We start from the raw sequence: 14664 nt of genomic DNA on the forward strand, positions 1-14664 counted from the left end.
TGTTTGAATTCCATATGTGAGCCTCACTGTGCTTTATGTTTTATACAGTTGGAGCCTTTGTATCCTGGTACGAGTCATTTTGTCAAAATCCTGTGAGTCCTGTGGAGTCAGGTTCAGATTTCGATGAGAAGGTGATTTCAAAAGGACTCATTTTTCAGCTCAGATGAGCAAATGGAAACTCTTGTATAGCCCATGTATGCTTACACAACTTTTCTAAGCCATGGTGTCTCTATGTTTTTGCCTCTCCTCGCTGAATACCTTTATACTTATTTCAGAAGACAGGCTATAAAGTGGGCATATGAACTCAAGTTTATGACAGAGCTGGATCAGTGGGCTGGGGGACAAAACTCAGACCACCACCAAGTCCTTCCTTCCCCTTATTTCGGGTGGGTTATGTAGAAGCAGCTGATTTTAAGCAATTTTTAGGCAATGATTTGAAGTCTGCCATTTGCCGTTTCAGAATTCCTCTTTTTCCAGCGTTGATTAATTTTCTGCTCTTGGGCAATATTGTTTGTTGAAAAATCAAATTTTTTTCTTTTTTAAAAATTTTATTGCAGTACTATATAAACATAGCATAAAATATGCCATTTTTAACCATTTTTAAGTGTACAGCTCAGTGACATTAGTTACATTTACAATGTTCTGCACCATCACTACTATTTCCAAAGCTTTTCCATTACCCAAACAGAAACTCATTAAGCAATCACTCATACCTGTTTCTCCTCCATACCTCATATCCTCTAATCTACTTTCTGTCTCTATGAATTTGCCTATTCTAGATATTTCATATAAGTGGATTCATATAATATTTACCCTTTGGTGTCTGGCTTATTTCACTTAGCGTAATGTTTTCAAGTTTCATCCATGTTTTAGCATAGATCAGAATTTCCTTCCTTTTAATGGCTGAATATTTCCATTGTGTGTATGTACCACATTTTGTTTATCCATTCATCTGTAATAGACATTTGTGTTGTTTCTACCGTTTGGCTATTGTGAACAATGCTCCAATGAACATTTATGTGCCACTATCTCTCTGGGTCTTTGTTTTCTATTATTTGGGGTATATGCCTCGGGGTAGAATTGCTGAGACATATGGTAATTCTATGTTTAGACTTCTGAGGAACTGTCAGCTGTTTTACACAGCAATTTAAATTTTACATTCCCACCAGCAGTATATGAGGGTTCCAATTTCTCCACATCCTTGCCAATATTTGCTATTTGCCATTTTCTTTTTAATTATAGCTGTCCTAGCAAGTGTGAAGTAGTATCTCATTGTGGCTTTGATTTGCATTTCCCTGGTGATATGTTGAACATCTTTTCATATGTTTATTAGCCATTTGTATATCTTCTTTAGAGAAATGTCTATTCAAGTCCTTTGCTCACTTTTAAATTGGCATTTGTCTTTTTGATGTTAAGTTTTATTTCTTTATATATTCTGGATATTAAACCTTTATCAGAAATATGATTTACAGATATTTTCTCTCTCATTCTGTAGGCTATCTTTTTACTTTCTTGATAATGCCCTTTGATGCACACAATTTTTAATTTTGATGGAGTCCAATATATCTATCTTATCAAAATTTTGAGTTAATTTTTGTATATAATGTCAAGTAGAGGTCTAACTTCCTTCTTTTGCATGTGGAAAGCCAGTTGTCCCAGCCTTGTTAGTTGAAGAGACCATTCTTTCTCCATTGAATGTATTTGGCACCCCTGTGGGAAACCAGTTTCCCATAGATTTATGGGTTTATTTCTGAACTCTTAATTCTATTTCATTAATGTATATGTCTACCATTATGCCAATATCACACTGTTTTATTTCTGTAGCTTTATAGTAAGTTTTGAAACCAGGCAGTGTAAGTCCACCAACTTTGTTCTTTCTCAAGATTGTTTTAGCTATTCAGATCCTCTTGCAATTCTATGTGAGTTTGAGAATCAGCTTTTCTATTTCTGGGAAAAAAAAGAAAGGCTGTTGAAATTTTCATAAGGATGGCATTAAACCTGTAGATCATTTTGGCAGTATTGCCATCTTAACAATATTACATCTTTCAATCTGTGAACATGGAATGTCTTTCCACTTATTTAGGTCTTATTTAATTTCTTTTAGTAATGTTTTGTAATTTTCAGTGTACAAATCTCTTACCTCATTCACTAAATTTACTCTTAGGCATGTTATTCTTTTAGATACTATTGTACATGGGATTACTTTCTTAATTTTCTTTTCTTTTTTTATTCATTGCTAGTATATGGAAACAAAACTGATTTTTGTGTGTTGATCTTGTACCCTGCAACTTTGGTTAAATTATTTATTAGCTCTGATAGCTTTCTTGTTGATTCTTTCAGAATTTTTATATATAAGATCGTGTCATTTACTAAAAAGAGAGAGTTTTACTTCTTCCTTTTTTACTTGAAAGCTTTTCACTTCTTATTCTTATCTAATTTCTTTGGCTAGAACTTGCAGAAAGCAAGTTCTCAGTTCTTTAATCATTCAGTATGGTATTATCTGTGGGTTTTTCAAAATTGCCCTTTATTGTGTTGAGGAAGTTCTCTTGTATTCCTAGTTTTCTGAGTGTTTTTATCATGAAGTGGTATTGTATTTTGTAAGATGCCTTTCCTGTGTCAGGTGAGATAATCATGGGTTTTTTTTTTCTTTGCTCTATTAATGTGGTATATGACATTGATTTTCTCATGTTGAACCATCCTTGCATTCCTGTGACATCCCACTTGGTCATGGTGTGTAATTCTTTTAATATGCCATTGGATTCAGTTTGCTAGTATTTTGTTGAGAATTTTTCATCAATATTCATAAGGATATTGGTCTATAATTTTCTTGTTTTTTCTTTATCTGACTTGCTATCAGGATAATGCTGTCCTCATAGAATGACTTAGGAAGTGTTCCCCCCTCATATTTTTTGGAAAAATTTGAGAAATATCAGTGTTAATTCTTCTTTAATTGTTTGGTAGAATTCATCAGTGAAGCCATCTGGTCCTTGAAGGTTTTAGGTTACTGATTCAGTGTCTGTACTTGTTATAGGTCTTTCAAGATTTTCTATTTCTTCTTGTGTCAGTTTAGATAATTTGAGTGCTTCTAGGTATTTTGCCACTTCATCTAGGTTATACAATTCTTTGACATACCATTGTTCATAGTATTCTTTGATAATCTTTTTTATTTCTGTGGAGAAAATGGAACCCTTGTACACTGTTGGTGGGAATATAAATTGGTACAGCCACTGTGGAAAAGAGTATGGAGAGTCTTCAAAAATTAAAAATAGAACTACCATACAGTGAAGCAATCCCCCTTCTGGATATATATCTGAAGGAAATGAAATCACTGTCTCAAAGAGATACCTGCACCCTCATGTTCATTGTAGCATTATTTATAATAGGCAAGACATGGAGGCAACATAAATATCCACTGCCTGATGAATGGATAAAGAAAATGTGATATATATATATCATATATACATATGATATATATGGAATATTATTATTGAAATAATATTGGAATATTATTCAGCCACAAAAAGAAGGAAATTCTGCCATCTTTGACAACATGGATGAACCTGGAGGACATTATGATAAGTGGAATGAGTCAGACAAAGAAGGACAAATAACTCTATGGTCTTGCTGAAATGTGGAATCTAAAAAACTGAAGAAAAAACAGATTGGTGGTTGTCAGAAATAGGGAGTAGGGGGTAGGGAAATGGGTGAAGGTGATCAAAGAGTACAAACTTCCAGTTACAAGATAAATAAGTTCTGGGGATATAATGCACAGCATGGTGACTATAGATAATGATACTGTATTGGATATTTGAAAGTTGCTAAGAAAGTAGATCTTAAAAGTCCTCAGCATAAGAAAAAAAAAACTATGTAGGGTGATGGAAGCATTAACTAAACTTATTGTGGTAATCATTTTGCAATATATACATATATAAAATCATTATGTTGTACTCCTTAAACTTATACAATGTTATATATCAATTTTATCTCAATAAAGTTGGAAAAAAAAAAGAATGAGTCTAGGGTGGACTGTGGGTGTACAGCTGACAGCCATCCTGCCTGAGTGTTGATTTACTCCAACTCAGTTTTTGCTTTCCACAAATTATTGATATATACACAGCAAGTAGTATTGGCAATGACACAAATGCCACCCCATTCTGCCAGCATATACTTGAGCTATTTGGTTGTCCATCACCACCTTGACTAGTGAGATTAGTGAGTCCTGTGGGTCTTGAATAGCTCAGGCAGTAGTGTTAGCTGTCTCCACCGTAGTCAATGATGAGCTGCATGCCATTCTTTTCCAGGGCATGTACATCTGTGCCAGGTATAATAAAATGGACAGCAGAGTGGAACCAATTATTTGATTTCCTGGCAGAGTGTCTCTGTCAACCCTGTGATGTGTCAGAATTGTGGGGCCTTACCCATTTAGAGTATCATTTTCCACAAATACCTGAGGACTCAAAATTCCCAAACAGCATGAGGGTGATAAGCACTCCCAAAGCCCAGTAGTTTCCACAGAGGAATATATAACCCAGTGGAGCATATGTCACCCTGGTTAGGGGACGGTCATTATAAGAGTCTCTAATCCATTTGTACAAAGCAGTGTCTGGTTTAACCATGGGTAAGGTGGCAGAGTAAAGTTGTAGGATGTATAGACTGTTTCATGCAATCTTTGATATTTAAGGTCTGCCTCTGATTTTATGTCTATGTTTAAAGTTAGCTGCATACATGAGATATTAGGTATCCTGTGTATCTGAACATGCACAGAGGATGTCACTCTCCAGTCAGAACCACTGGTGGCTTTTGGGATCACTCTCAGACTGGCTATAGGCATAGACTATTTGCATCTGTGGGGAAGTGCTCTAGCAATGCTTCACATCTCGCCTCCTCCCAGCCCTGTGCTGATCTTCATCAATGTGTTGTCAATCTAGGCACCACTATGTGTTCTAAAAGAACAAGAGAGGGAGAGATTAGTTTTCCCATTGCTTCCTGCTTCCATACTTCCGTGGTCAGAGGTGTTCCTGGTCTTTTGTGGTCTGGAGTCTTTTGTGGGTCCATATGAATAGGGTTATTTTTCTTATTTCTGTTAAAAGTGACATTGGAATTTTGTTAGGGATTGCATTGAATCTATAGGTGACTTTGGGTATTGTGGACATTTTATCACTATTAATTCTTCCAATACACAACCGCAGATCTTTCTATTTTTGTGTGTGTGTGTCTTATTCAATTTCTTTCATTAGTGTATTGTAACTTTCAGTGTACAGATCTTTCACCTGTTTCGTTAAGTTTATTCCTAAGTATTTTATTATTTTTGAGGCTATTTTAAATAGGATTGTTTTCTTTATTTCCTTTTTGGATAGTTTGTTGTTGATGTATAGAAATGCAACTGATACTTGCATGTTGATTTTATATTCTGCAACTTAGCTGAATTCCTTTATTAGTTTTAACAGTTTTTGTCATGGTTTCCTTAGGACTTTATATATGTAAAATCCTATCATCTGCAATCAGAGACAATTTTACTTCTCCCTTTCCAATTTAGATGCCTTTTATTTTCCTTGCCTAATTGCTCTGACTAGGATTACCAGTACTATGTCAAATAGTACTGAGAGCAAGCAACTTTGTCTTGTTCCTGATCTTACCAGGAAAGCTATCAACCTTTCACTGTTAAGTATGATGTTGGCTGTAGGTTTGTCATATATGGCCTATATTTTGTTGAGGTACATTCTTTCTATACCCGATTTGTTGAGTTTTTATCATGAAAGGATGTTGAATTTTGCTAAATGCTTTTTCTGCATCTACTGAGATTATCATATGATTTTTATCTTTCCTTCTGTTAATGTGGAATATCACATTTATTGATTTGAGTATGTTGAATCATCCTTGCATCCCAGGAATAAATCCCACTTGATCACAGTATGTGATCCTTTTGTTGTGCTGTTTAATTAAGTTTGCTAGTATTTTGGTGAGAATTTTTGCACCTATATTCATCGAGAATACTGCCCTGTAATTTTCTTTTCTTGTAGTGTCCTTACCTGGCTTTTGAATTAGAGTAATGCTGGCCTTGTAAAATGAGTTTTAGGAGTGTTCCCTCCTCTTCAATTTTTGAGAAGAGTTTGAGAAGGGTTGGTGTTAATTCTACTTTAAATGTTTGGTAGATTTCACCAGTAAACCATCTGGTTCTGAGCTTTTCTTTGTTGAGAGGTTTTTGATTACTGATTCAATTTCCTTACTTGTTATTGATCTGTCCAAATTTCCTATTTCTTCATGAATCAGTCTTAATAGATTATATGTTTCTAGGAATTTATCCATTTCTTCTAGGTTATCTGGTTTTTTTTGTGTATAATTGTTCATAGTACAGTTATGTGCCATGTAATGACATTTTGGTCACCGATGGACCACATATATGTCAGTGGCCCCATAAGATTAGGACCATATAGCCTAAGTGTGTAGTAGGCTATACTATCCAGGTTTGTGTAAGTACACTCTATGATGTTCACACGATGACAAAATTGCCTAAGTGTGCATTTCTCAGAATGTATCCCTATTGTTAAGTAAGTCATGACTTTGTATTTCTCTGGTGTCAGTTATAACGTCTCCTCTTTCATTTCTGATTTTATTTATTTGAGTCTTCTCTTTTTTATTTGTTAGTCTAGCTAAAGGCTTGTCAACTTTGTTTATCTTTTAAAAAAACTAGCTTTTAGTTTCATTGATCTTTTCTATTGTGTTTTCTAGTCTGTATTTTGTTTATTTCTGCTCTGGTGCTTGTTATTTCTTTTTTGGGAGGGCTCACTTTGGGAGGGCAAAACTCTTCACAATTCAGACTTTCCAGAGATTCTGAGTGGGCCATCTGGTGGTGTCCATGAGTGGGCTTGCTGTTGGAGTCCTTCTGAGGACAGATCTGGTGCCTGGATCAGGAGGTGGGTAGGCCTGGTGCTTGGATATATGGGGACCAGACTGTTGCCTGGGTTTGGTACTGGGGCAATTTGGGAGCCTGGTGTTATGAAAGCCAGTCTGGAGGCTGGGATCATGAAGGCCTGGCCCTAGGGCAAACCTGGATCCTGGGGCTAATATGGAGGTTGGGTTTGTGAGGGCCAGACAGGCACTAGAATAACTAGGAGCCTGGGTTTGTGGGATCAGGCCTTGAGACTGGGTCCACAGGGGCTGCCCTGGTGCTGGGGTTGGTTGAATTCTTGGATCTGTGGTAGTTAACCTGGAGCTACGCCTGCTCAAGAGCCTGGGTTTGTGGGTGCCTGCCTGACCCTGGGTTTGTGGGTGCCCGATTGGTGACCTGTTTCAGTTGCTGTTTGAGTCAGCAATTCCCTCATTTTATGGCTCCATGGCTGGTGGGCGATAGGGTGCATGGAAAGTCCACCATATGCCATGGAGTATGCCCGTTGTAGTGTTGCTTGGGCAATGAAAGATGTTCCTCTGTCAGTGTAAAGTACAATGGGATAACCTAAAACAAAAGTGCTTTTCAAGGGTGGTTATGGTAGTTCCAGTGTTCACATGTCAGACTAGAAAGGCAATATCATAGCCTGAGTAGATGTCAACTGTAATGAGGCACTATAGGTACCCATGGCTAGGGGCCAGGAGTCTAAAGTGGTCAATCTGCCAGACCTGAGTTAATTCTAGTTCTCATTTAATATGTCCCAATTCTCCTCTTTGGACAATTTAGGCATATTGGCAAGAATCACAGGATTGTACTGGGTAGTTGGTCCTGGCATCTTCCAGGATTATCCCTCAGGCCTTGGCCCATTCTTATATCTGAGGTTGACTTTCATTTCCAGCCTGTTGATATATCCAGTGGATGATTGATGTTTACCCACTGGGCACAAATTTGATCAGCATGAGAGTTTCATTCATGTTTCATTTTAAAAGGTCCTTTGCCATGAGTGTCCACATGAGTGATATAGATTTGACCCTCCCAGGCAGCAAACTGCAGTCATATTCTTTGTCCCTACATGGAGAATTCCTTAATAATCCAGTCATTTAGTTGCCATTCTCCTGACCAGATAGCTATGCCATTGGCAATGGCCCATGAGACAGTGAAAATGTAGCAAGGTATGGTGGTAGGGGTGGCCTGAACAGCCACCACCACTACATGTAGTTTGGCCTGTTTGGCAGAACATCATGTCCAATCTCTTTCAAAAGGTGTCTATCTGGGGCCAGCCCCATGGCAGAGTGGCTAAGTTTGCCCACTCTGTTTCAGTGGCCTGGGGTTTTGCTGGTTTGGATCCTGGGTGAGGACATATCACTGCTCATCAAGTCATGCTGAGGTGGCATCCCACATAGCACAACCAAAGGCACTCACAACTAGAATATGTGGCACTCACAAATGGAATATAGGCACGCACAACTACAATACCACTATGTACTGGGAGGCTTTGGGTAGAAGAAGAAGAAACAAAACAGAACAAAAACAAAGAAGATTGGCAACAGATGTTAACTCAGGTGCCAATATTTTTTTTTAAAAAAAGATGGCCATCTGCTTCCCAGATGGTGGCTGCAGCCCAGCAGACTCCATTTGCTTTTAGTTTTATAGAGCCATCAGTAAACCATCTCATACCATTGGCAGGCATGTCTTTGAATCTTGGGCTCCTGGAAGCCATAGGAGGAGCCAAAGCATCCCCTATGGGTCAGTTGTTCTCTTTTGTGTAAGGTAACTATTTGTTCATAAAGTCTACTGGTCCCTTGGGGTGCTGACCAAGTGTGATCTTGGATGTACCATTTTTATTTGATGATTGAACTCTGTTGAGCCTATGAAATTCTATCGGTAGGGTTTGTAAACACCCAAGTGAGAATGAGAAGTTCAGGTCACAGTGTCACATGCGGTGCTCTGGCCATAAAACATTCAGTTTCCATGAGTGTCCATTAGCAAGCAACGAGCTGCTGTTTAAAAGGGGTATGTCTGGCAGCTGCCTCAGGAAACTTACATGCAAAATCTGAGAGGCTGGTGCACCTCAGTGGCAGTTTTCTGCTGCCATAGACCCAATCAGTATGTGGGGGATTATAGACACCCGTAGTTTGATTGGGCCAGCAGGATCCAAAGGTCCCAAAGGCGGTGGCTGGTCCACAGCCTGTTAAACAGCTTCCGAGGTTTGCTGCTGCAAAGTGTCCTATTTAAAATTGGTGGCTTTCTGGGTCACCCTGACTAAAGGGGCCAGGAGAGCACCCAGGTAGGCTATATGTTATCTCCAGTACCCAAAGAAGCATACTAGTGGTTGGGCCTCCTTTTTTTCTTTGAGGAAGATTAGCCCTGAGCTAACTACTACCAATCCTCCTCTTTTTGCTGAGGAAGACTGGCCCTGAGCTAACATCCATGCCCATCTTCCTCCACTTTACACATGGGACGCCTACCACAGCATGGCTTTTGCCAAGTGGTGTCATGTCCACACCCAGGATCCGAACTGGTGAACCCCAGGCCGCCAAGAAGCGGACCACGTGAACTTAACCGCTGCCCCACTGGGCTGCCCCGGGCCTCCTTTTTATTAGTGGGTTTCACCAGCGCCAACAATGTTTGTTTGACTGAATCTGGGAAACTTTTTTGGTTTCTTGTCAAAATGGCCTCTAGAAATTGTACCTGCTGTGTTGGGCCCTAGTCTGAATTTGGATTTATAGCCCAATAGGCACTAATCATTGTGTCAATGACGAAGTACAGCCCATAGCCACCTGTTTTTTTTTTTTTGGTGGGTCCTACTAACAGGATATCATCAATGCAACGGATGATTACAACTTTTGTGGGGACTTAGACTTATTGTAGGTCAAGTCCCACCCACTGGTGGCATATTGCAGGCGAATTGAGATATTTTTGTGGTCCAGTGAAAGTATACATGTGAACACGCATTAGTTCTGATCCTCATACCAAGAGGAAATTGAGAAAAAGTCTTTATCCAAGTCAATAACAGAGTACCGATCTCTGATATGGTTTGTCTCTGTCTCAGCGATAGTGATGATATCTGGTAGCACAGGGGCCAAGGGCAGAACCTTGACACCTAGTCTATGATAGTCCACTGCCAGTTTCCATACCCCACAGGCCTTTTTGACCAACCAAACTGGGTTGAATTGTGACAAAGAAGCGTGAAGAATTCCTGCTTTCACAAAGTCCTACATTAACAGAGTAATGTCCTTTTCCCCGCTGGGGATTTGGTATTGTTTTTTTGGACAACATTTCATATGTTTGGATGCTGTGCTACTACGTTCATATATATTTATACTTTGTATATCTTCCTGGTGACTTGACACTTTTATCATTATATAATGTCCTTCCTTTGTCTCTTGTGACAGTTTTTGACTTAAGGTCAATTATGGCCACCTCTTCTCTCTTTTGATTACCAGTTGTATGGAATATCTTTTTCCATCCTTTGACTTTCGGCCTGTCTATGCTTTTACATCTAGAGAGAGTCTTTTGTAGATAGCAGGTAGTTGGATCTTATCTTTTATCCATTCAGCCACTCTATGTCTTTTGATTAGGGAGTTTATACATTTACATTTAAAATAATTGCTGATAGAGATGGACTCACTACTGCCGTTTTGTTCATTGTTTTATGTCTGGTAGTGCTTCTGTCCCTCTTTTCCTCTCTTGCTGCCTGCCCTCCTTTGTGTTTCATTGATTTTGTGTAGTGACATGCTTTTAGTCCTTTCTCATTTTCTTTTTTGTATCTTTTGTAGGTTTTTATTTTGTGGTTTCCATGGGGATTGTATAAAACATCTTATAGTTATAACAATCTGTATTAAACTGATGATATCACAAAAACTCTTCTCCTTACATCTTGCCCCTGCTTTATGTTATCAATATCACAAATTACATCTTTTTATATTTTGTATCAATTAATATAGTTTTATAGTTTTTGAGTGCTTTTATCTTTTAAATATCAGAATTAAAAGTGATTTACACACCACCATTACAGTGTTATAGTGACCTTTATCAGAAAGCTTTATATTTTTGCTTTTGTGAGATATTTCACTTTCTATTTCTGCTTTTGGGTTGCTGTCTAGCATCCTTTCATTTCACTTGAAAGACTCAATTTAGCATTTCTTGTATGGCAGGTCTAGCGGTAATAAACTCTGTCAGCTTTTGTTTATGTGGGAAGGTCTTTATTTTTGAAGGACAGTTTTGCCAGATATGGTATTCTCAGTTGGCAGGTTTTTTCTTTCAGTGCTTTGAATATCTCATCCTACTCCCTTTTGGAATGTAATGTTGCTGTTGAGAAATCCACTGATAATCTTGTCAGAGCTCTCTTGCATGTGATACGTCACTTTTCTCTTGCTCTTTTCAATATTCTCTCTTTGCCTTTGAATTTTTGACAGTCTGATTATAATGTGTCTCAGTGTATGTTGGTTTCATCCTAGTTGGAGACCTCTGAGCTTCTTCAATTTGAATGTCCATTTCCTTTCTCTGATTTCAGAAATTCTTAGCCATATTTCATCAAATAAGCTCTCTGCCCCTTTCTCTCTCTCTTCTCTTCTGGGTCTCCCATAATGTGTATTTTACTCTGTTTGATGATGTCTCATAAATCCCTTAGGCTTTCTTCACTTCATTTTTTTTCTTTTTGCTTCTCTAACTGGATGATTGAAATGACTTGTCTTTGAGTTCACCAATTTTTCTTTTGCTTGACCAAGACTGATGTTGAATGTTCCTAGTGAATTTTTCAATTCAGTTATTATACTCTTTAGCTCCAGAATTTATGATTGTTTAATAGTTTTTAACTCTCTATTGATATTCTTATTTTGTTAATATATCATTTTCCTGATTTCATTTAGTTATCTGCTTTCTCTTGTAGCTCAATAAGCTACTTCTCCTGGTCTTTATAGACTTTATTTGTATAGGGGAAGACCTTCACCAATAGGCCTGGCTAGAGGCTCTGAAGACCTCTTAGAGGTGCGTCTTCGCTGAGCTCTTGCATGTAATTTCCCAAATAGAGAGGTTTGTCAGTTGCTTTACCCAAAGCTCATAATCTCTTGCTCCCTCTGGTGGTTATCTGTGGTGCTGCAGGTTCTGTGATGCTGCAGCAAGCTGCCAAGCTCTCCTTTGTTCTCAGCAGCCCACAGGCATCCAAAGTATGGATGAAGGTCCCCTGTCAGCACTCCTAGTCAAGTGAGACAGAAACCAGTCCCTTGTGCAGCCTCCCCCTCAAAAGCCAGAATGTTGGTCATACATCTCATTTTTCTTTTTCCTTCCCAAGGGAGAAACAGTAAGTTGAACATTTTCTCTGGATTTTGCTGAGCTCTGCCAGCTTGGAGGAAAGTCTATAGTGGGTAAAATGCAATGGCTTTCCTTAGCCATTTCAATGTGCCTGTTCTTGGCTTTGCTCTTGCTTGGGGTCTTGCAACTTCTTAACTGATTTCTGGAGTTCTCATAAAGGCTTTTTGGACCTTTGGATATACTGATGTTAAGTTAGTATTTCTGCCAGGGAATAAGTTTTGTGGCTTCCTATTCTGCCATCTTGCTGATGTCACTCCTTGCCAGCATTATAGTTTGAAGCTCTAGAGTTTATACTTGCTATTTATTTTAGGAGAGTGCTTCTGATGGTGTGTTTTCTTTTCCTGGGAACATTTTACTCCTTTTTTCTATATGGATTTCATCTTAAGCAATAAGTTGATGCTATTTAATAGTCAAACATTTCTAACACTTGGCTATGCCTCTCTCAATTCCTTTCTGCTGATTATCAGGATGGTCACATGACTGAACACTGGCATGTTCAGTGACAATGGTGATAACTTCTATCTACAAGGAGAGGAGTTTGGGTATGGGACTCACACTAAAAAACTGAACAGATAATACATGAGGATTTTTTGACCTATAATTTCAAGATTTATAGGAAAAGAAAGATTCAAGAAGTCCAATTCACCAAAAGCTGGAAATATAAAAAGAAATCAATAGTTATTATTTTATCATTGCAAACAAATTCTGTCAATTATTTTCTTTGAAGTGATAGGCTGATTTAATTTTTAAGAAAATGTCTGAACATATCATAGTTTTGTCTGTTACTTACTCTTTCAAGTAAAAATGGTGTTCCATGAAAAAAAATCAGGTAGATTAGTTCATAACTCAAATTATTATTTGCACAGGTGAGAGCTAATAAAATTATATTTTTTAAGGATATTCTTAAGTAAAATATTTTTTTTCCTGAATGTTTGGCACTTATGGACACAATAACTGCCAGCACCGCTTGGTCACTGCCTTAATCCACAGGAGGCACCAGCAGTTTTCCCTACTGTCGTTTTTCAAAGCAAACAAAACCTTGATATTATTATGAAAATATTGTTGGCCTCACCGATACCCTGAAAGTGTCTCAGGACCCCCAGGTGTCCAGGCACCACACTTTGAGAACTGATGATTAAACATATTTCTGGGGATTTGAGGGACAAAGAGTCGAGGTTGCCTTGGAAGTTTTGAACCCAGATGCCAGGCACATGGCGGGTTGTGAACTAATGTCTGTTGAGTGGACTAAAGAATCCATAATTCTATAAATATTTGCTTAATGAGTGAATGTGGTGATATGGGGAAGCCAGGTGGAGAGAACGTGATCTAGAGGAGAGAAAACACACTTTTTGGAATCAACAAAATCTGTTTTCAAGGTCTGGCTTTACCACTCAGCAGCCGTGGATTTGATTCTGCTGCCCCTCGGTTTCATCAGTAAAGTGGAGATAATGATATATAGATTTATGGCAAAAAAATTTAAATTGGACTAAATGAAATTATGTGAATAAAATCTTTAATAGAATTTCGGGTACGTAGAGGTGAAGAAAACATGGAGACATAAAGTCAGTTTCTGATATTTTGACTTAATGTGGGCTTAACATAGGTAAGTGTAGACTGTAGACGTGTTTGGGAGCTATTCATTCAAATCCTATTTAGTGAGGGTCGACTATTCCGACAGAGGAGACTAATGACGGTAAAAAATGAATTGATACCTCTGTGGGAACGACGATCTAGATCAATAGAAAATAAGTGAGTACATCCCGTTTTCCAGGTGTGAGGCTCTTTTGAGCGCGGGACTAAAAGATATTTGGAAATATCTCGAAGAACTAGTAACCCTGGGTCAAGAAAACTGTAAATCCAGAAAGTAGCCTGGCTCGGGCAAAGAAATTAGATGATTCCTTTAGAATCCGGCCAAAGTTTAGTTTTCATTGCCTTCTTAGCGCAGTGGGCAGCGCGTCAGTCTCATAATCTGAAGGTCCTGAGTTCGAGCCTCAGAGAGGGCAGGTATTTTTTTTTCTTCCCTCTGGCGTCTGGAAGCATGTTCATTTTTCTTGTATTTGTTCTAACCACAAAAGATAACCACAACTCCTTTTAGAGATAAGACAGAGCATCCTGGATAGCTGCACTTATTTGAAGCTGGGACGTAGGTTTTTCTGTCCTGAAATATCAAGAAAGTAAAACTATGTTAGTGCCAGACCTTTCTCACAGTAATCGTTTCAGGGCTTCATTCAACATGAGCTTCGCACAACAGCTATTTTCTGAGAGGTTCTGGAGACGCGCCGCTTTGGTGGCCTTGAGGCGCGAGAATCCTTAGCAGTCCTGAAAAACCAGGTGGAGCATAAAGCTAGTTCCGAAATAACCACCTGCCCAAAACAGCTAACAGTGCGGAGTGCTGGCTGGCGCCTGCAGCGTCCACGCCCGCTTTCTCGGGCTGTGCTTCTCTTTTTCCCTCCTGGTTGGTACCC

The 14664-nt window shown here is 38.6% G+C and overlaps 1 non-coding gene across 1 annotated transcript; it reads left to right on the forward strand.

Moving 5' to 3' along the window:
• The first annotated feature begins 14129 nt into the window (after positions 1-14129).
• Positions 14130-14202, forward strand: TRNAM-CAU (transfer RNA methionine (anticodon CAU)). Its single transcript has one exon. It is a non-coding gene; the product is annotated as a tRNA-Met (tRNA).
• Positions 14203-14664: the final 462 nt, after the last annotated feature.

Source organism: Equus caballus, chromosome 20 (assembly GCF_041296265.1).
Source record: "Equus caballus isolate H_3958 breed thoroughbred chromosome 20, TB-T2T, whole genome shotgun sequence".
Taxonomy (NCBI): Eukaryota; Metazoa; Chordata; class Mammalia; order Perissodactyla; family Equidae; genus Equus; species Equus caballus.